Source organism: Rhinatrema bivittatum, chromosome 3 (assembly GCF_901001135.1).
Source record: "Rhinatrema bivittatum chromosome 3, aRhiBiv1.1, whole genome shotgun sequence".
Classification (NCBI taxonomy): Eukaryota; Metazoa; Chordata; class Amphibia; order Gymnophiona; family Rhinatrematidae; genus Rhinatrema; species Rhinatrema bivittatum.
In genome coordinates, this window is record NC_042617.1 from 383,782,077 (window position 1) to 383,805,016 (window position 22,940).

General features: G+C 46.1%; 1 protein-coding gene across 1 annotated transcript in view; it reads left to right on the plus strand.

Moving 5' to 3' along the window:
* The first annotated feature begins 1,095 nt into the window (after window positions 1–1,095).
* The window catches only part of COL12A1 (collagen type XII alpha 1 chain), a 359,822-nt gene continuing 337,977 nt past the window's right edge, over window positions 1,096–22,940 (plus strand). Inside the window, exon 1 of the mRNA XM_029595614.1 lies at window positions 1,096–1,336. The gene's annotated coding sequence lies outside the window, so the exon portion shown is untranslated. The remainder of the gene's footprint in view (window positions 1,337–22,940) is intronic.

Here is a 22,940-nt window from a genome sequence, read left to right on the forward strand (position 1 = left end):
CAGGGCTTTTTGCATGTGAAAACGCCTTATCACATTTTGATAAATGACCCCCTTAGAGTACTGTGTGTAGTTCTGATCGCCACATCTAAAAAAAGATATACTTGCATTGGGAAAGGTACAGCGAAGGTCCACTATGAGGAAAAGTTAAAGAGATTGGGCTTGTTCAGTTTGAAGAAGAGAATCTTAGGGAGGATATGAGAGAAGTCTATAAAATCAGGAGTGGAACAGAACGGGTAAATGCAAATCAATTATTTACTCTTTCAAAAAATGCAAAGACTAGGGGGTCACTCTAGGAAGTAAGTAGCAAATTCAAAACATATCAGAAAAAAATTATTTTTTTACTCCATGCACAATTAAGCTCTGGAATTCATGGGGTCACTGTGACCAACACTAAACACATGACTGCTGGATTGACTCATCAGGGCATTTCTGATGAGTCCCTTCTACTTCTGCTACCAGGCAGGATGGGATTCCCCAGTGGCTATTGGCCTCTTTGCTGGGTGGGTTGAAACCCCCAGGTGCCCCCTACAAGCCTGGTGCCCAGGGGTCTTGGTCCCTCCTCACTATCAGGCAGATATAGTACATTGCGCTCTGGAGCGTACTGTTAGCCCGCGATTGACCGTGCATTTTCAATGCGCTATTTTTACCCCTTATACAGTAAGGGGTAATAGTGCGACGCGCGGCCAACCCCTCTGAAACTAATAGCGCCCGCAACATGCAAATGCATGTTGATAGGCCTATTAGTTATTCCTGCGCCATACAGAAAGTAAAATGTGCAACTAAGCCGTACATTTTACTTTCAGAAATTAACGCCTGCCCAATGGTAGGTGTTAATTTCTGCCAGCACCGGGAAAGTATACAGAAAAGCAGAAAAAACTCCTTGGAGGAGAAGTCCATTAAAGAGCCTCACGACAGACACTGAGGGAGTGAGGCACAATGGGGCGTGGAAGGCAAGACGGGCAGGAGCCAGCGTGGGGGCGGGGAGAGTAAAGGGGGAGGTAGGGGAGGGAAGAGGAGGGTGGGGGCGGCCCGGCGGTCTGGTTAAAAGGGAAGCTCCTACAGCCGAGCTTCCCTTTTGCGTCGGCTGGCTGGTTTTGCTTTCGCTTTCAATTAAGGCCGGCTGGCTAGTTTTGCTTTCGCTTTCGATTAAGGCCAAACAGGAGGTCGCCACGCGGCTCCCCCCTTCATTCTTCCAGCCCAGCACTGCAAGATCGGAAGCAGGAGGTCGCTGCTTTTCTCCTCCTCTAGTCCAGCGCAGCGAGATCGGGCTTAGCACCGCGAGAATCGCGCTGCTTGTCTCATCTCGCAGGATACATCTTGCTGATTCTTCGGAACCGTATGTAAAAAAAAAAAAAAAAAAGAGTAACCGCATTCTGGCTGTTTGTTATGCTTGGAGCTAGCAGGCTTCTTTGGCTTTCGACAATGCTTGCTCCGATGTGCCTGTGTGTGTCTTTAACCAGGGAGACCACATGTGCTGCCGTGGTAATTCACCAACGTTATATATTGTGGATTGCAAGGGTTCCTGAGGGGTCTCAATATGGGGGGGGACTGGAAAAAACAAGGGAGAATGTATACACATTTTGCTTGCTTTGCGATTGGCAATGTTTGTAGGAATGAGGTATTCCTGGCTGGTTTTGTGCTCCGCATATATGTATGCTTTTGCTGGCTTGCGTCTAAGTTAAATGCAGGAGACCACACTGTGCTGCAGGTCCGGCAGTCTTGCTGGCTAACTTTCAGCCCGATCCAGTAAAGTCCGTGGGAGAGCGGACGAACGCCCGCTCTCCCTGCGCACGCACCGGCCCTTGGCCGGTGCGAGCGATCCAGTATTCAAATGAGCTGACGCAGTGCAAACGAGGGAGGGAAAGGAGGCGCTAGGGACACTAGCGCGTCCCTAGCGCCTCCTTTTGGCCTGGAGCAGCGGCTGTCAGTGAGTTTGACAGCCGACGCTCAATTTTGCCGGCGTCGGTTCTCGAGCCCGCTGACAGCCACGGGCTCGGAAACTGGACGCCGGCAAAATTGAGCGTCCGGTTTTTCGGCCCGACAGCCGCGGGCCGAATTCAAAAATTTTTTTTTTTTTTTTTTTTTACTTTTGGGGACCTCCGACTTAATATCGCCATGATATTAAGTCGGAGGGTGCACAGAAAAGCAGTTTTTACTGCTTTTCTGTGCACTTTCCTGGCGCCGGAAGAAATTAGCGCCGACCTTTGGGCGGCGCTAATTTCTTAGAGTAAAATGTGCGGCTTGGCTGCACATTTTACTTACTGGATCGCTCGGGAATACCTAATAGGGCCATCAACATGCATTTGCATGTTGAGGGCGCTATTAGGTGCCGTGGGTGGGCCGCGTGTTTTCCTCCCCTTACTGAATAAGGGGTAAGGGAAAACGCGCGTCCAGAGCAGGGTGACAGTGCGCTCCGACGGAGCACACTTTACTGGATCGACCTGTTTATGTGCTAAGTTTGTGCTCTGCCTATACGCATCATGGGTTAAAAAGAATTGTGTGCTTTGCCTGTGTGCCCGCATGTCCGGGTCCAGCGGTCTTGCTGGCTGGGCTGGGGGTTTCAGTCCGGGTGGGGGAAGGGGAGAATCACTCGGGTCTTAATTTGCTTGGGGCTTAAATTGCCCATGTGTGTTTTCTGCCTATTTGCCTGCTTTATGGGGGCTTATATATAAAAATTTCTTTATAGAAGTATGGTGAGTTGTTCGGGACATGCGTGCATCTTCCATGCCTGATATGGGGGGGACTGGAAAAACAAAAAAAAAAAAATGTCCTGGATGCACAAAGTAACAAGCACATGGAGGCATGCTTGTATAGCTACAATATGGTTAGGGTGCTATTAGTGTACAGGGTGGCAGAGTAAAAGGGAAGGTACTTGGGGAAGGTGCTTGACTGCACATCTCGCATTAAGGCACATGGCAGCCAAATTTTTTTTCATCGGGGCAGGTGGTGGCAGCCATTTTGCATTGGAGCACATGGGGCACATGGCGGCAGCCATTTTGCATCGGGGCACATGGCGGCAGCCATTTTGCATCGGGGCACATGGCGGCAGCCATTTTGCATCGGGGCACATGGCAGCAGACAGGATAACAGATGCAGGCTTTCCACTGCCCACATTGTGGCTATTAATCAATTTTACTTAGGGAATAGCCACTGTTGTTAATTGCATCAGTAGCAAGGGATCTTCTTAGTGTTTGGGTAATTGCCAGGTTCTTGTGGCCTGGTTTGGCCTCTGTTGGAAACAGGATGCTGGGCTTGATGGACCCTTGATCTACCCAGCATGGCAATTTCTTATGTTCTTATGAAGGAATATAGCATAACTCTGTTTTGCTTTGATTTGAATCTTTTCTTTCACAAAGTACACAGCGTGCAGAAATCATAATAAATGTTCAAAATGGTATGACATCAGTACAAGTGTTCCACAGGGCTCAGCCCCATTATGTAAAATTCTTGCCAGTCTCTGTGATGGGTATAAACCTTATGCAGATGACATACAGTTTTTTTGTATGTGTTCTTACATCATGGCCAGAAACAGATGAATTAGTGAAGATCTGTTTATCAACTATTCAGAAATGGTTCTTTTTAAATAAACTAGCCTTGAACTTTGCAAAAACTCAATTTGTATTAATCCAGAGACCGCATACCAAAATCCAACATGTGGCCATCAGAATTGAGGGTACCACATTTCTGTTATACTCCAGTTTAAAAAACCTAGGAGTGTTAGTATAGAATTTTCTTTCATTCCATCCTCATGTCAAGGTGGTTATTAAATCTGGCTTTTACAAGTTGTAAATTCTATGCGGTCTGAAAAACCTCCTTGATAAAACTGACTTTCAGACATTTATACAGGGTTCCATTTTTGCTTTTGTCAACTACTATAATTCCATCTATGTTGGCTTTTCAGCAATAACACTAAAGCCATTGCAACTATTGCTTAACTCAGCCGCTTAATTTCAGGAAATAAATGTAGAGATCATATCTCACCAGTTCTGACTGATCTCCTTTGGTTACCTAATACTGAACATATCCTGTACAAGTTTGGCACAACATTTTTAGGTTAATTTTGCCATCTTTTTCACTCAGAGCAATGTTAATCTCTGTAATTCATTGCCAAAGGATGTGGTTACGCAATTAGGGGCAGGTTTTAAAAGCCCTGCGCGCGTAAATCCAGCCGGATTTATGCGCGCACAAAGCCCCAGGACGTGCGTAAGTCCCAGAACTTTGCTTGGGGGAGGGGCGTGTCGGGGGCGGCATGGCATTCGGGGGGGGCGTTCTGTGGGCGGGGCCGTGGGCATAGTGCCGGCCTGGGGGCATGGCTGAAGCCTCCGAAGCAGCCCCCAGGCCGGGGAATGGCGCGCCGGCAGCCAGCCGGCACACGCAAGTTATGCCTGCCTACAAAGATAGGGGGGTTAGTTAGGGATGGGGGGGTGGGTTAGATAGGGGAAGGGAGGGGGAAGCCGGGGGGGGGGGGGGGGTGGTGGAAAAAAGTTCCCTTCAAGGCCATCGGGGCTCCCCTTGGGCTCGGCGCGCGCAAGGTACACATGTGTGCACCCCCTTGTGTGTGCTGACCCTGGATTTTATAACATGCGCGTGTTTTCATGGTTTATTCCCTTTCTCACTAACTGTACACAAACAGGTAAGGATAAGAGGTAGCTTTTCCTCTTGGCAGCAGATAGATGAGGGTGTACTACAGGGTTCTACGCTCTCTGTGGCCCTGGTTCAATATTTATTTATCTCCACTCTGCAAATTATTAGCTATCCTGAGTGTCTGTAACATCATCTTGGTCATTTCAATTTTTATCACTTTGTTTATCTTCAATAAAAAAAATGGCTTTATTATAACAGACTGATTTTGAATATAGAAAGACTTATTTGGTGTATCTGTGTAGATTACCCAGGGTTAATGATCCATGATTTTATGCTTGATGATATTTCACTTTGCATAAAAACACAGACAAGGAATTTGGGAGTAAGATTAGATGCTTCCCTATCTATACGTCCGCATACATCATTCATGAAATTGAGGATGTTGTGCAGATTAAAACCTTTGCTAAGATTGAATGATTTTCATTCTGTGCTACAGGCACTAATATTTCTATCCATTGACTATTGCAACTCCCTTTCTTGGCTTTCTGGCTAATGTTCTGCGAGCTCTCCAGTTGATACTGAACACAGGTGCATATGTTCTCACTGGGACGCCCAGGCATAAGCACATTACCCCCATTCTAGTTGCTTTGCCTTGGCTCCTGATAAATTGCAGAATTTAAATTTAGAGCCCTGACTTTAATCCACAAATTGGTTAATTTAGAGAGACCCTGGATTACTTCATGCCAATCTTTTGGCCAACCTTTTGAGCTTAGTGTGTCAAAATTCATAAAAAAAACCGAGCCTAACTCGGGTGGTGTGTCACTTCTAGAAAAACCAATAATTTTGTGATATTTGTAGCTCTAATCCATAACAAAAAGTTATAATTTTAATATATGTACTGTATTTATTAATAAAGCAAAAACAAATAATTCTTTACCTTACCTGCTTAGTGACTTTTTTGTTGCTGAATTTCATTGGCTAAATCTTCAATTGAAGGTTGGTATTTTGTACACTTCAAGCCCAAGCAAGCGTTACAAAAGTCATCTGTCAGTCAGTTTCTTTTATTGGCTCCCATTCATTTTCACACCACTCCCTTCCCATCCCCCAGGCATGCACACATTCATTCTCACACACACAGACCCCCAGGCAGGCACCCATGCATTCACACACATACACCCCCAGTCAGAGTCCCATTCATACACATGCACACACTAAAGGCAGACCCCCCTCTCTTTTGCCAGCAATCTCGGAACCTCTCTCATTCCTCTGCTGCCACTGTCACTGCTGCCGCATGGCTATTGGGGAGGTGCTGATTGCTGCTACTGACACTGAAGCCCATTCTGCTGCCTCCTCTGTACAGGCCCTGAGGGCTTCCACTTTCTCCATGCTGATCTCATACATTGTGAGATCTGTAGAGAAAGTGCTATTCTTGCACATTCCCAAAGATTACATGTGCCAATCACTAAAAAGTAATTTTTATTTTTTTTTGCCTTTGCTGTCTGATCTTAGTTTTCTAATTGGTTGGTCACAGGCATTTTTTTCCCACTTTCCCTTTCTTATTTTTTTTTTGCCAATTCCTTTTATATTGTCTTTTTTTCTGTTTCTTTTCTCTCCATCTTCTTCCCTCAAACACACAGTCAGGTTCTCATTCTCACATGCATTTCTCTTTCTCACACACACGCAGGCTCTCATTGTCACATGCTCTTTCTCATACAATCATTCATACACAATCTTTCACTGTCACATGCTGTCTGACTCTCACACACACAGGCTCTCACTGGCACATGCTCTCTCTCTCATACAATCATTCATACACAGAGGCTCTCACTGGCACATGCTCTCTCTCATACAGTCATTCATACACACAGGCTCTCACTGGCACATGCTCTCTCTCTCATACTATCATTCATACACACAGGCTCTCACTGGCACATGCTCTCTCTCTCATACAATCATTCATACACACAGGCTCTCACTGGCACATGCTCTCTCTCATACAATCATTCATACACACAGGCTCTCACTGGCACATGCTCTCTCTATCTCACACACACAGAGGCTCTCACATGCTGTCTCTGCAAACATTCAGGTCCTCACTCTCACACACAATCTCTCAACTCATCTCATACACACACACACACACACACCCTCTACAGACCCTCAGCCTCTCTCTCACCTCTGGGCCTCCTCTTCACGGGTCACCGCAGGATGGGCCCTGCAGTGGCCCTGATCTTCTCAGGCCGCGGCGGCCCTGCTACTGGGCCTCTTCCTCTTCTCGGGCTGCTGCGACTTGGATTTCCCCTCGGCCCGTAAGCGCAAGCGCTGCTCCTCTTCTGCATGCGCTGATGTTTCTCCTCCTTCCTGCCCGTGCGGCTCCGGCAACGTTTACTTCTGGGGCCGCACAGGCAGGAAGGAGGAGGAGCATCAGTGCGTTTAAATCCGATCTTTGTCTTCGGACCGTGGTGATGTGAGTCTCACCACGGCCCTGCCTATCTGCCTATCGCTGCGCCACATGAGCCTCCCTGCGCCCGGGGGCATTGGGGGTGGTGGTGGTGGAGGGGATACTAAAAAATAAATTTTAAACGGTCGGCGCAGCCGAAAAAAAAAAAGGCTCAGCGCAGCCGATTTAAAAAAAAAAAAAAAAAAAAAAAAATTCCCAATAGTCCATGAAACGCTGCATGTGTCAGCAAAAACATCTCGGCGTGTCACCTCTGACACGCGTGTCATAGGTTAGCCATCACTGCCTTAAGAAGTTACAGAGCATCCCGCTCCCTTTGCTCTGCCAACAAAGGTTTTCTTGAGTTATCGTCACCCGAGCTCGCTCATTTATTTATTTATTTATTTATTTATTTATTTATTTACGGGTTTTTTTATATACCGAGGCACGTTTGCAAAACATCACCTCGGTTCACAATGTAACATAACTGAGCAACAGGCTTTACAATAATAAAGTTTTTTAACAGGAGGGGGTAAACATGGACAGGAGTAGATGATATGAGAATTATATACATATATACATGTTAGTTTTTACAAGGGCGTTCATCAATGTAATCAGGGTAATTAGCAGGGGAAAGAAATAAGGGAGGGGAGGGGGAGAATATTCACAGTGGGTGGGAGGAGGGGAGAGTAAGTAGGAAGGGCAAGCGTCAGTCGGGAGGTCATGTCGCATCTTTGGAAGGAGTCAATTCGTTAGTCCGGGTACGCTAGTTTGAACAGCCATGTTTTAAGATTGTGCTTGAATTTTTTGTGGCAAGGTTCCTGGCGTAGTTGAGAAGGCATTTTATTCCAGTGGGTAGTGCCTGTAATGATGAATGATCGCTCTCTGAAGGTGGTGTGTTTCATGAGCTTAGGAGAGGGAGTCTGAAGTTTGGCCTGGTGATGCGTTCTTGTGGGTCTGGTCGGAGTGTGAAGCAGGAGATGTTCTGGGAACCATTGCATGTCATGGTTATGAATGGCTTTGTGTATGAGCGTGAGTACTTTATATACTATCCTGGAGGTTACAGGAAGCCAGTGTAGTGATTGGAGGACGGGAGTGATGTGTTCATGACGGTGAGTATTGGTAAGGATGCGTGCAGCAGCATTTTGTAATAACTGTAGTGGTTGTAGAGTACTTTTTGGTAAGCCTAGGAGAATAGCGTTGCAATAATCAATTTTGGATAGGATCATAGCTTGCAGTACTGTGCGGAAGTCAGAGGAATGAAGAAGAGGTTTGATTCTCTTCAAGGTGTGGAGTTTGAAGAATCCGCTTTTTATGGTGGCCGAAATGAATTTTTGAGGTTAAATTGGTTATCTATCATAATTCCAAGGTTACGGACTTGTAAGGTAGGAGGGCAGCTGGGGGGTGGGGGGGTGGGGGAGAGATTGCGTGAGGGGTTGTTAGGAGGAGAAAGAATGAGTAGTTCTGTTTTGTTGGTGTTGAGAGCAAGGAAATTTTCGGAAAGTAGTTTATTTATCTCAGATAGTGCAGCGTTCCAGATCTTCATTGCATTTGTAATGGAATCACTAATGGGAATGAGTATCTGCACGTCGTCCGCATATATAAAGTGCTGGATACCCAGTTTAGAGAGGAGATGGCAGAGGGGGAGGAGGTATATATTAAAGAGTGTTGAAGAGAGGGATGATCCCTGTGGTACTCCTTGAGATAGTTTGACAGGGTTGGATTTGTTACAACCAATTTTTACACTGTAGCTTCTGTCGCTAAGGTATGATTGGAACCATAGTAAGGCTGTGCCAGCAATGCCAATTTCCATGAGTCGTTTGATGAGTGTGAGGTGATTGACTGTGTCGAATGCTGCAGATATGTCTAACAGTGCAAGGATGTAGGATTGTCCGTTGTCCATGGCTTTAAGTATGGATTCTGAGAGTGTGATGAGTAGCGTTTCAGTGCTATGGTGTTTGCGAAAACCATATTGGGATGTGGAGAGTATGTTGTGTTCATCAATGTATTCGGTGAGTTGTTTGTTGATAATCTTTTCCAGTATTTTGGAGAGGAATGGGAGGTTTGATACTGGGCGATAGTTAGCTAGTTCATTAGGATCCAAATTAGTTTTTTTAAGGGTAGGTTTGATAATGGCATGCTTGAGTTGCTTCGGGACTTGGCCTAGGGTAATGGATTTGTTCAGGATGTTTGCGATGTGTTTGGCTGTGGTAGCTGGGCTCGTGAGTAGTATGTTGGTGGGCAGGTTGTCTGAGGGGTGATAGGCTGGTTTGATTTTTTTGAGGGTATTTTCAATTTCTAGTGCAGATGTGTTTTCGAATTTCAGTAGTGAAGAGTTTGGGTTTCTTTGTGTGTGGGTGTGATTGTATGCTTTGATTGGTGTAGTCTATTGGGGTGTTTTTGGTTGCTGATGTGTTCGGGGAGCCAGAATGAGCTGTGAAGCGTGCCATAATGGTTTCCACTTTAGAAAGGAAGTAAGATGCTAGATTCTCGCATTTGGTTTCATCATCATTGTCGGGGTTGCATCTGTCTGGAGATGTAATGAGGCTGTTTACGTATTGGAAGAGGGCTTGTGGGTTGAACTGGAATTGATGGATTCTTGTGGCATAGAAATCTTTCTTTGCTTTTTCTGTGGCCTTCCTGTAGGTGTGTAGATGGGTGCGAAACTGAAATAACGTGGTTGGGAGGCGGTTCTTTCGCCAGGTTTTTTCTAATTTACGAAGTTTCAGTTTCATGGTTTTAAGCTCATTTACATACCATGGTTTTTTGTTATTCTTTTCTAAGTTGATTTTTTTGGTTTGAGAGGGGCAGAGTCTATCTGCTATGTTGGTGGTGATTTGGAACCATGAGGAGGTAGCGGAGTTAGCATCTGTAAGGTCTAGGTTAGGTAGTTCCTCTGAAAGGGCCTCTATGATATCTTCGGTTTTAGCCTGTTTGCGAAAACTAATTGTTTTTGTAGGTTGGGAGGATTGGGGGGAATCTTGTATAGTGCAGCATGTGTCAATACGATAGTGATCTGACCAGGGAATGGGCGTACAAAAGGGGTGATCAGCTTGGATTAAGGTGTTAGTAAATATCAGGTCAAGGGTATGACCCGCTTTGTGCGTGGGGTTAGTCACGATCTGTTTGAATCCCAGGGCATTCATAGCTAACAATATAGTTTCGCATGAAGTGGAGAGGGGGTTGCAATCGACATGGAGATTGAGATCTCCAAGAATGATGGCTGGGTTGGCAATATTTATGTTTTTTGAGATGTATTCTATGAGGGGGGAGGGGTTCTTTTCTAGGATGCCAGGGGGGGCATAGATTAAGCAGAGTTGGAGAGAGTTGGATCTAAAGATGCTGATCTCCAATTTGGGTGGAGGGAGGGTAGATTGGAGTGAGAAGTTGAGTCTCTTTTTGGCGGCAAGGAGTAGACCACCCCCTTTCTTTTTAGGTCTAGGAATGGAGAAGATGCTATATGTGTCTGTGGGGAGTTGGTTGATTAGAGCAGTGTCGGTATCCTTTAACCAGGATTCTGTGATGGCACATATGTCAGGGGATTCGTCAGTAAGTATGTCAAATAGGAGAGTGGTTTTCTTTACAATAGATTGAGCATTTAGAAGAAGAATAGAGAAGGTCATTAAGCCTATCATTTGTGTAAGGGGAGAGGTCATTATGGGTATGATTGATCTGTGTTGTATGGTTTGGTCGGTGTCTCGGAGTCCTTTGTATGAAGTGTAGAAGTGTGTGATGGTAGGAATGTGTTGGACGTGTTGATAACCCATGATGCTGAGTAAAGGAAGGGTTACAGTATGGTAGCTGGATGATAGGTGTGAGTCGTAAGATTGTTCACTGCAAGGGGGTGGGATGTTAGTGAAACATAAACATAGATGATTCAATTTTAAAATTGAGATATCAGCATGGAGACATTAGCATAGGGAAAGTAATAGAGTGATGTTTTGGGGTAGGAGGAAAGAGAAGTAGGAGGCAAGTTGAAATTATGATTCAAAGGTATTGTGGTCGATATACTTATTCTTAAACAGTCTAGTAGTATAGATAGAAGGGTAGCAATTCTAGTGGAACATATACATGTGTCAAGTGGTTCCAGGGAGACAATCGAGAGAGGTGAACGGTTGCAATTGACTCACTGTTAGTCTCGTTGCTATTTGTACCGTCTATAGGTCCTCCTTGGGGCTAGGCTTAGGTGAGGCGGCAGTAGGTTAGTTGGGTTTCCGGTAATTGTGGTTTTCCCCAGGTGGGTGGTGTCGTCTGTATGGAGACTTTGTTTATTTGTGGGTATTCCTCGGGAGAGGATCGGGGCTCCTCGGGGCTGCAACGAAGGGGCGAGACAAAGGGGCAGGCCCCTTTGACGCGCTCCTTCGGCGCGTGACGCACGGCGCGAGCCGCCTAGAGAGGGTGAGAGTTTAAAGGAACCGCTAAATGGCTTGTGATTGGTTGCCTTGCAGCGGTCGGCTGATTGGCCGGTTCTCGGTGGGGGGCGGGCTTCGGTCGCGAGGGTAGCGGGCCTGTAGCAGTGCCTGGTGTGGTCGCGCTGTCGGCGGTGGCCCCGTCCGGGTAAGAGGTGGTTAAAGAAAGGCCTTACCCCGATGGGACGCCGGCGCCGATCGCGCAGGCCTTGCAGCAGGAGCAGCAACGTTCTTCAGCAGGTAAGCTGAAACAAACGATCAAGCTTTCTCAGTGGCAAGCCCGATATTGTGAAACTCTCTACTAAACATCTTCGTCTACTCACGGATGCAAAACAGTTCAAAAAAGATTAAAACATATTTCTTTTGTGAAGCTTTCAGTTATGATATACACTCTTATATTGTTTTCACTGCTGCTCTGAGTTGAAATAAATGATACAAGTTTGTTTTATTTGGTAGCCTTGTATAATTGTTTTCTTTTAACCATCTAATATTTGTTTTAGTTTATGGATGATTTTATTTCTGTAACCTGCCTCTATCAATGGGAGAAGGCAGGAAATCTTGTAAAGAAATATAGTTTATGTATCCTGTCTGTGAATGATTTTGTTCATGGAGGTGCTTAAGTTAAATATGTTTATTTCTTTATTTATAATCCAGTCAGAGCTCCAGGCATGTACTATACACAAAACAGTTAATATAATTAACAGCATACATATAACTGTTGCGCTGGAGGTGGACCCTTGGCCTGGTGCAGGATTGGTACGGCCCTCCGGTCGGACCTGGAGATGCCTTCCCCCAGGAGGCGGCGCACAGGAGGAGACAGAGGCTAGCTGGAGCTTCACCAGTACCAACCCGGGGTTCCCTCAGGTTGAGCACTTGGTTACCTGGGCTGCCCGATCTAGGGTGGGCCTCGCAGGATCTCCTAGAGAGGAAGCACAGGGGAGTGCCCACCACGATCAAAGGCGTGCAGTCGATGTTCAAACCAGAATGTCCAGAGGTCACAGGAGGCCAGAACAGAGAGTCTGAATGGATAACGAGGATCAAGGCCAGAGTAATAGTTCAGAATGGTCAGCCAAAGCAGGGGTCAGTATCTGTAGTCATTCCGGAAGTGGTCAGGCAGAGGTCGTTTCCAGGCAGCAGTCAAGAATAGTCAGAAGCAAGCAATGGTCAGTACCATGAGATCAGTCCAAAGGGTACTACCAGGGATGGAGAGATGCTGGAACAGGAGATGCTGGAACAGGAGATGCTGGAAGGCAAATTAGACACACCAGAGTATATGACCCAATTGCCAAGGCACCGTTCAGTAGGGATGTGCATTCATTTTGAATGCGCAATCTGCAACGTATAGGTCCCTATTCGTTGCATTCGTGGGGTTCTGAAACGTATGGCGAACCCCCACGAATGCAATGTATCATTAATGAATAAAACCCTCACCCTCCTGATCCCCCTCTTTTATCCAGGCAAAGGATCTTTCTGATCTCTTCACTCACTACATACTTTAAGAGACACTCTGCAGGAAAAAACTTCTCAAGCTTCTTTCTCCTGAGGAATTCCCAGCTTTCTTAAGGAAAACACAAAGATGAGATTTGTGCAATGTTCTCTCAACCTAGCTTGATGGATTCTCTACCTGGGTAACATCAAGTTAGGTTGAGAGAACATTGCACAAATCTCATCTTTATATGAGTTTCCTCACTCTGAAGGTCATCAAATCTTCACAAGAGAGCACTGTTCTGTTCGTACATCTCACTTTGAATGTCAAAGTGGCCCCTAACCCCTACACTAATACCTAAACCTCACCTCGAGTGACTAGGTGGGCCTCATATAGAGGTATACATACTTACCTAGTAGGATGCTATTATGGCTAGTCTCTCTCTCTCTCTTTTTTTCTCTCTCTCTCCTTGTAGAAGGGCAAATCATGAAGCTTGGTCCCAAACTCCTCCCCTTTTTCTTTTTTGCATTATGGCGTTTTTTGCATGCGAAAATGTCATATAGCAGTTTGATAAATGACCCCCTTAAACGGCTATGTTTGAATACAGCCATTTATGTGTTTAATTTATCAGGCCTTGTGTGGACAGATAACTTGCTATTTACTTGAATATATTCAATAGATATCCACGTGGCAGGGACCCTTTGAAAATGCATGCGGCGCACGCAAGGCCCAGCTGTGCGCGTAACACCCGTTTTTTTTATGCGTGTAGCTTTTTGAAAATCTACCCTTTAGTGTGTGAGAACGTGTGTGCAAGAGAGAGGGGGAATGAGTGTTTTGAGCATGTGTGTGAGGGAGAAAATGGGAGTGTGTGTGTGTGTGTGAAAGCATGTGAGGGAGTGTATGAAAGAATGAATATGTGTGTGTGTAAGTGTGTGAGAGAGAATAAAGTTTGTGCGGCTCCCCCCAATCCAGAACAATCTCAGGGTGACTGGAAATCAAAAGATTCCAGGTATGGAGAGTGGGAGACTTTTTAATCCTTATTCATTTTTCATTTCTGGATGCTGTTTTGCAATATTTTATTGTGTTTGGGAAATATTAGAACACATTTATCTGAGTTTGTAATTTCTGGATATTCTATTCAGCTGTTTGACAATCTTTTTATTAGTATGATTTTAATATTATGAATAATTGTTTATATCTCTTGATCTTATTGCTTGATGTTTTGTGTGGAATGTTGATATTTCTGTTTTATCCACGGTGTACTGCATAATATAGTTGAGCTTGTTGCAGTTACCAGTTCAGTTCTTGTTGGCAAGTTTGGAGTATTTGGTGGGGAGAAGCGCCAACACACAAATTAGCCTCACCTGCCCTGGTTCCCCTCCCCCTCCCCCTCTCTGCTGGTCCTGCTGCCGGGTCGTGTCGCTGTGACACGGACCCCATCCCCTGACTAGAGCATAGGAGCTGGAGACTCCTGCCGCTCCTGGCCCGCTGCTGCCTGCCTGTAGCCCAGCTTGTCTTCCTAACTTGCTTAGTCCTGTCCTGCTCATGCTGACCTCCAGCTGCTGCAGCCACCAGTGCTGCTCGACCACATTGTTGAGGATCAGGAATGGACACCGGTACTGCGCTAAATACCGTGGGTTTATTGTTGGGATTGCTCCTCCTAACAGAGTGCTGAGGTTCTTGGCCTTTGTTTGGGGATATTGGAGTGGGGAATATCAGACTGCTGGGCTTTAATGGGTGGGGATGGGGGGAGGGGAGCATTGAAGAGAAATGTGTGCATTGCAATTCTGCTGCGCTTGGGCCTAGGAGAGAGTGGGCACTGGAGAAGAAATGGGGGGCGGGGGGAGGGGCAAGGATGGGAATAATAGAATTGTGTGGAAGTGGAAGGACACCGTTGGTGAAAATTTTACTCGGCCCATCCAAGTGTTTGGAATTTTCATAATAGAAAGTTGGCAACCCTATGCAGGCAGCACTGTAGAAAAACATACAAGAGCGTCCTGTGCTTACAATCTAATCAAGAGAAACCATCCTGGGCAAAAGAGACTGTGGGACTTTCATTTATTAATGCAATGGTTAAAAATTAATGAGGCTGTTTGCAGAAGCATCAGGGTTTAAGATACAAAAGCAGCCTCAAAAAATGGATTTTTAGATGGGATTTAAATAAGGCAAGAGAGGGAGTATGACGCGCCAGCTTAGGAAGTCTATACAAGCGTACGGTGCAGGCAGGTGGAAAGCACGGAGTCGGGAATTGGCAGTAGAGGATGAAGGGCATAGATAGGAAGGACCTGCCTGATGAGCGGAGTGTTGGGATTCCCGGCCACAACCACCCGGTCCCCACTACCTGCCCTGACGCTCGGCAGGCTCCCCAGCCTTCGGTGCTGCATGCTCCGGGCCTGAGCCAGCCGATGGCGTGGCCTCCACATGGCTCTAGACGCCGCCGACCTTCGCTTCACGTGCGGTCCCCTAGGCACATGCGCGCGAGTCAGCCCGACTCTTAAAGAGGCCACGAAAGGAAATGACGGCCCGGCCCTGAAGATGACGTCAGGACTGAGGGGTATTTATACCCTGGCTCAGTCCTCAGTTCCTTGCCTTGGCAACAAATCCATCTCCCTTGGAGTGCTTAGTTGCTGTTCCTGATCCAGTGTTCCTGTTCCTGACTCCGTGCTCTTCCTTGTCCTTGGTTCCAGCTTCCTTTTCCTCAGCTTGATCTCCTGGTTCTGACCTCGGCTTGATTCCTCTTCTCTGCCCGTCTGCTGCCTGTCTTGACCCTTGGCTTTGTACCTCGTCTCCGCTCGGCTGCTGCCTGCCCCTGACCTTCGGTTTGGTTCTCCGTTTTGCACCTTCACTGCCAGCCTCGTCCCGGATTCCTGACGCCGCCTCTGCCTGCCGCTGGACTCTGCTTCTCTGAGGAGACCTGCACCTAAGTCCTGCCAGCCCCGGTACCCAAGGGCTCAACCTAAGGGAAACGAGGGCTGGTATAGGTGAAGCTCCTGCCTGGTCGTCCTCACCTGCACAGCCTTCCGGCGACGAGGACCATTGGGGGCTGTCCCTCGGTGGTAGCGCCAACTCTCGTCCCGGTCCAAGGGTCCACAGTGCCAACACGGAGTGCACGAGGAGAAGTGTAGAGCGATAAGGGAGGATAGGTAGTGAGGGAATGGATAGGGAGCCAATCCAGTGACTAGAGAAGAGGGGTTATACGGGTGCAGTGACTTGGGCAAAAGATAAGTTGCGCAGCTGAATGTTGGATAGGTTATGTAATCTCCACGTGTAATTTGTCTCTTAACCTGACTCCACCCTTTTTTTTATCTGCACCAGGGGGAGGGGAAGAGGGCAATAATCATATTACAATTTTACGCAGGTAAATCACTCTGATTATTGCTTTCTCTCTTGCTACATATATGTTTAGAGAAAGAGAGGGAGAATTAACATTATATATGACAATAATCATATATTTTTTTCGCAAATGTTTAATCTTACAGATTTGATCAGGGTCCAGTGGAGTGAAACGGCAAGATGTTAACCTCCCACATTCTTAACGTCAGCCAAAAGACCAAGAAGGGATCATCCTCAGTTCAGGACTCAAACCTCATGCTTGTTCTTAACCAAAAGACCAAGAACTGATATTACCTGTCTCATCTGCTGATACCAGCGTAGCATTAGAGGGAAACAGGAGTAGGTTACCTATGATATAAAACAACAATAACTAAAGTCCCCGTTTCCTGCAGCAAGGGTTAGAAAATTCTGCTGCTCAGCTTGCATGCATATTTACATTACTTAATATGCACAAAAGTCAAAATTTGCATTGTAAATTTTGTAATTGTTTTCATTTTAAAAATAAAATGTTTTCACGTCTTTACTGTGTGTCTGGTTAATTTCCTTTGCTGGCTTTTCTTTCCTTTCTCCATTTTTAACATTTACATTAATTCTTCTTTTCCTTTCCTTTTCTCTCTTCTTTCTAAAATCAAATGTCTTTTATTTTTTTTTCTCTCCTCAACGCCCTCCTTCCATTCTCTCCCTCGTTTCCAGCCTATTCTATTTCAGGTTTATGTAGAGAGCTCTACTACTAAAGCAGCATACCAATTAATTAAGCAGACAGAGAAAAGAATTAGCTTTGATTGGGTCCTAGCTCCCCCAACATGTGGGAGAATTATTGGTGGAGTCCAGGCCTATAAAAACCCAAGGCACCATTTTGTAGGTGTGGATTTTGCAGGCCGCATGCTGTCATGCTTGCTCCTGGCTTTTTTTTGATTCGAGAAAAGAACCTTTGGGTTTCTTGGAAGAAAAGGTGCCTTTCTCCCATCTTAATGGGTCCAGTTTTTAACCCTTCCATTTTGAGGAAGACGTTCTATATCCACCCTTCTTTCCTCAATTTGGGTTACCTTTTGGACATTTGGCTTATCTTTACCCTATGTCTGACTTCCCAGTGGGATGTACATTCAGTCACAGAATGGCTAGTTAAGTTTGCTGGATATTACTATTCGGCTAACTTACCTGGGATATACAGCGGTGCCTGCCCGTGCGCCTCTGAATTTAGCCACATACGACCTCAGTTATCCATCTAAATGGCTTCTGAATATCAGCCTCAGTGTTACCATCTAAAAGGAGAAGATAAATCTCTCAACCTGAGATATCCACTGACCTTCGAAGGTCACTGAAGGATGAATCCTCATTTATTCCTGAAAGGAGAAGTTGGATATCAGGTGATAGTGTAGTGTTAACCACTACACTATCTCCTGGATAGTGAAGAGAGGAGACTGGACTGAGAAGCAGGGAGTGAAGTCTATTCATCTGTACAAGGTATGCCTTACAGGACTTTAAAGTCTATCTAATGAATTGGATTAGAGAAACCTGAATCCAAAAATTTGGTAGGGAGCTTCTAAACTAATTTTACAATTGGCAATTGTAGGATAGTAGTACAAAGCAGCACAGCAATGACAGAAAAGTTGTATTAAGCATTGCAAAGTCACAGATTTATTGAAGAGCCAGACATGTAAATGGATTGGGTTGCATTTTCACTATTCTACCTTCAGTTGTCAGTAAAGTTAAGCTGGAAACCGCAATCATTTTCCAGCATGGTTATTACTGCCATGTACAAGGAATGTCTTAAGGCTCAGGGCCTTGGAGAAGTCTGTCCCAGCCCCCTGACAGGAAATCTTGGAACTCAGAGAGGGTCTTAAGATATTTATAGAAAGTTTTGAAAGCTTAAGCCTCTGGAATCGAGGGTGGCATGTGGACTTCTCAGCGAGGACCTTAGTCCAGGGAGTTACACTTACATTCCTCCTCTCCAGTTCACCAGAAGGAATCTTCCTCCCTCATCTGTTCTCTTCCTCTCCCATTCCCTTTCTTTGCTTTTTCCATCCATTCTCTCCCTCCCTCCCTCACTGTGGGGCAGATTTTAAAATGTATGCGTGTGGCCTACATTTGTGCATGCTACCTGGCGCGCACAAATGTATGCCCGATTTTATAACATTTTATAACATGCGCGCACAGCCGCGCGCATGTCATAAAATCAGGGGTCGGCGTAACTTGTGCGCACCGGCCAACTGCCGATGCGTGATCGCCCGGCCCAGTGGCCTTGCAGAGGTCTCTGGCCATGCCCCCGCCCCTGCCCCGCCCACAGACCGCCCATTTTTTCAAGCCCCGGGACTTACACGCGTCCCAGGGCTTTACATGTGCTGCTGGGCCTTTTGAAAATAGGCCCGGCGCGCGTAAACCCTCCTGGATTTACGCTCGTAGGGCTTTTAAAATCTGCCCCATTCTGTCCTTTCTCCTCCATTCTCTCCTTCCTCTCACATTTTCCCCCTTCTCCCTCTTATCCATTCTCCTCTTTTTGCTCCCCTTCTGTTTTCTTCACACTAGCTTGTCCCTTCCTCCCTCCCTCCCTCCGTCCCTCTCATTCATTCATTCTCCTCTCCTCACTGCACCCTCCCTCCCACTCATCATTCTGTACTCATTTCATGTCCTCTGGTTAGCCCTACACTTCCTGAATGAGCATCGTGGTGCTGGCAGTAACTCTGAGCTCTCAGCGTTTACCAAAAAATTGAGTTAGAGAGGGTACCCCAAACTTTGCTCAGGAAATGCCGACCTGTCATCCTATATGCTGAGCTGGACTGCGGGTGGTAGTTGCAGCAGCAGAACAGGAGGCAGAAGCAGTGTTGGGCCAGCAGGAGAAATCGTTTGGTTAAGGCCAAGTGTTGTTTCATACATAGAGTTTTCAGCCGATGAGATGAGGACGCCCCTTCTTGGCCTCTTGGCCAAGGCTGAATGCTGTTAAATATGTGGGGTTAACCTCCTATAACCCAGTCCCCTTTAGGGACATGCTGATATAACATCCTTTGCCAAAGCAGGAGGATTAAACCTTTTGGTAAAAAAAAAAAAAATAGGATAAAGATGTCATTAAAAAAATCATTCCTAAGCACACAAGAAGGAGGGGTAAATTACATATGTCTACTGGACATATGCTAATTTACACTTCCTGGTACCTGTCATTTCAAATGACATTTGAAATGACAGGTACCAGGAAGTGTAAAAATCAAAATTTTTAAATACCTGTCGGAGGGCCGCGTGGGTCCAGGCGGCCGGCGGGATCCGGGGGGCCGGTGGTCGCGTGTTAAATCTAGGCCGCGGGCGGGTGGGTGCCTGTTCCGGGCGGCGGCAGCGGCGGCGGGGGGACACGCGTTAGTTCGAGACGGCCGGCGGGCGGTCGCGTGTTAAATCTAGGCCGGGTCCGCACAGGCGCGCATTCACTGCCGGTGGGGGCTGCCTCTCCCGGCAGTGAATGAATTCATTCAGCCAGGCGGAGGAGCCGGTGGCGAAAGCAGCTGGCTCCTCCGCCTGGATGAATGAATTCATTCACTGCCGGTGGGGGCTGCCTCTCCCGGCAGCCCCCACCGGCAGTGAATGAATGCGCGCCTGTGCGACCCCTGCGATTCGGCGCTCAAGGCAGTCACATGCCGTGACGTCACGCCTTGAGCGCCCAATCGCAGGGGTCGCACAGGCGCGCATTCATTCATTCACTGCCGGTGGGGGCTGCCGGGAGAGGCAGCCCCCACCGGCAGTGAATGCGCGCCTGTGCGGACCCGGCCTAGATTTAACACGCGACCGCCCGCCGGCCGTCTCGAACTAACGCGTGTCCCCCCGCTGCCGCCGCCGCCCGGAACAGGCGCCCACCCGCCCGCGGCCTAGATTTAACACGCGACCACCCGGCTCCCGCCGCCTGGACCCACGTCGGCCGCCTGGACCCACGCGGCCCTCCGACAGGTATTTAAAAATTTTTATTTTTTCTTCTGACAGGTTTTATGTGTCCCACATCATTACATTTTCTCGATCATCTCTGTATCGCTTTTTTTTTAAATTGTGTTTTATTGTTTTGAGTATCTTAAGCGGTGTCGATGGATTTATTACTAGACTCACAGTCCTAACTCCTACTAGGGGGAGGCGGTAAACTAACACGTTACGGCCGCGGCAAAACAGTGCGTTACTAATGAGAGAACCTGAGCGCGCGTTACGGTATCGGAGGGGAATAGCTAATTCCTTCATTATACAGCTAATTCGTTCATTTACATGCCGGGTGCGGGAAGGGTTACGCGTCTGTTTTAAGAAGCACTACGGATGCGCAAAATTGGAGACTGTATCGCTGGTTTGCCTTACGCGTCCGAATTGTGCGCAGCGAGCTCGTTACAGACGAGAAATCTTCAACTGAACTTTACTGGATCGAGCTGCTAGTGGGGAAAGCAACAGGCTGAGAACCAGGGAAGCCAGGATTCAAATCTCAATTCTGGGACCTTTGATTAACTTATGTTTTGACTTTTAGGGAGGAAGGTGGGAGGGAGGCCTTTCACAACATTTTGTACAAATTTTGGGGGACTCAAAGGGACGGGGCATCGACCAACAGGGCCAGCATTGATTTCGCAAGAGTGGAGGATCGGGCTGGCAGGCCTGCTCGGGAGTGTTCTATTGGTTTGTTTGTTTTTTAATGCGAATGCTTCTAAATGGGCTGTATTCTTTGTTAGTAAGTTCCCGGATTCCTTTAACCCTGCTGTGCATATCTAGAGATAGCTAAATAACTTATTCAGCTAACTCTAAATATCAGAGTTAGCCGAATAAGTTATTCAGTTACTTGAACTTCACTCTGGAATGCCTCCAAAATGCCTACCATATATCTGGATACAATTTATCTGGATTAATGGCACTGATTTTCAAACCTTGGCGTTTATGCAGATAATTTTTTAGTTATCCAGATAAAGGTCTTTGAATATCGACTTCACTATTTCTTTGTGCATTAGCTTTCTTTGGTGGCAGACACATGCACTGTCTTAAAGTAAAATGCTGGAAAAAGATTTAATTTTGTCTTGTTTGAATTAGACCTGTAAAGATAAAATTGTAACCCAGCAATAAGCTATTTAGTGTTCATGCCTTTGTAGCTCAGTATAGCTATTAAAGCACCATGAAGGCAATTTTCAAAAAGTTTGCCAGGTAATATCCAAATTACTCAGCTAGATCGCCCAAGTGATATCGCAGAGGAATTAGGAGGACAAGTTTGTAGTTTTGCAGATGATACTAAAATCTGCAATAGAGTGGACCCACTGGATGGAGTACAGAATGAGAAGTGATCTAAAAAGGCTCGAGGAGTGATCGACTGCTTGGCAGCTTCAGCACTAAAAATACAAAGTTAGGTATTTGGGGTACAGAAATCTGAGGTACCATATGGTTAGACTGAGATACTGATGTCCAGGAAAAGAGACCCCAGGGTGATTATTTCTGATGACTTTAACATAACAAAACAGTGCGACAAAACAGTGAGCAGAGCCAGAGAGATGTTAGGGGACATGAGGAGATGCATAACAGGTAGAAAACAAGATTATGCTGTTGTACAGTTCATTGGAGAGACCTCACCTGGAGTATTGTGTCCAATGTGGTAAGCCGTACTTACAGATGGGTATAGACAGAGTGGAGGTGGTCCAGAGAAGAGCTACCTCAATGGCGCTGGGTCTGCACCAAAAGTCTTTTGAGATGAGACTAAAGGATCTAAATATGTATACTCTAAGAACAAAAGAACATGAGAATTTGCCATTCTGGGTCAGACTGAGGGTCCATCAAGCCCAGAATCTTGTTTCCAACAGTGGCCAATTCAGGTCACGAGTACATGGTAGGATGTGCTGTAGAGGTGAGGAGAGAGGTGATATGAAAGAAACATTAAAATTCCTGAAAGGCTCCATTCTAATAAGGAAACCAGGAGGGAGCAGGGCCACTGCAGGCCCTGAGAGTGGAGCTTTTATTACTAACTGCTTATTTTATCTGTATATCGCTTTGTTAGCTTTGCCTATTTTATTTGTACATCGCTTTGTTAGCATTGCCTATTTTATTTCGCTCCGCCATCAACCGTGCCACAGTACAAGGGCTCACAATCCTTTACAAGGGTTTGTACGACATTTACAAATGTGGGAAGGTTGTCCACCTAGAGGGCTATGTTCAAAGTCAATCACCCGGTTAGATTCTGATGTACCTGAGTAAACTTGGCCTGGCTGAAAATGATTCTTCTTTGCCCAGTTAAAAATCTATGCAGGCTTCCACAGAATGCACACTTCTAGCCAGATTAAAAAGAGGAGTGCCAGGGGTTGTGAATAAATTGGAGGAGAAAAATGAGAGTGCATACATTTTACTTTCTAATATACTGTACATGAGCTATTTTGCAGATAGGAGGTGCAAAGTACACAGGCCCTTTGTACATATGAACTTCATGCTACTTGACTGTGAAAGAGAAACTACCTGAGTAGTTACAGAGTACATGTGGACTTAACAATTAAGTGGCTTATTGAAAATATCACCAGTTTGGGCTCGGTGAGGAGACTTCATATTGGTCTATGATAAGAGACTCCATGTTGGAGGTAACCGTTTTTGCAAGTTTTATGTCCATATTTAGACAAAGCCCCCAGTTTTCTGGTAGCGCAGGGACAAACCCTGCAACAAGCATAGCAGAAAATTCTGATTCAACATTATTTTTTTTTTTTAATTTGATGGATATTCTGTGGCACCTTTGCATTATTTAATATGTAAAAAATGTTTTCTTTTTTGTATGGAGCTT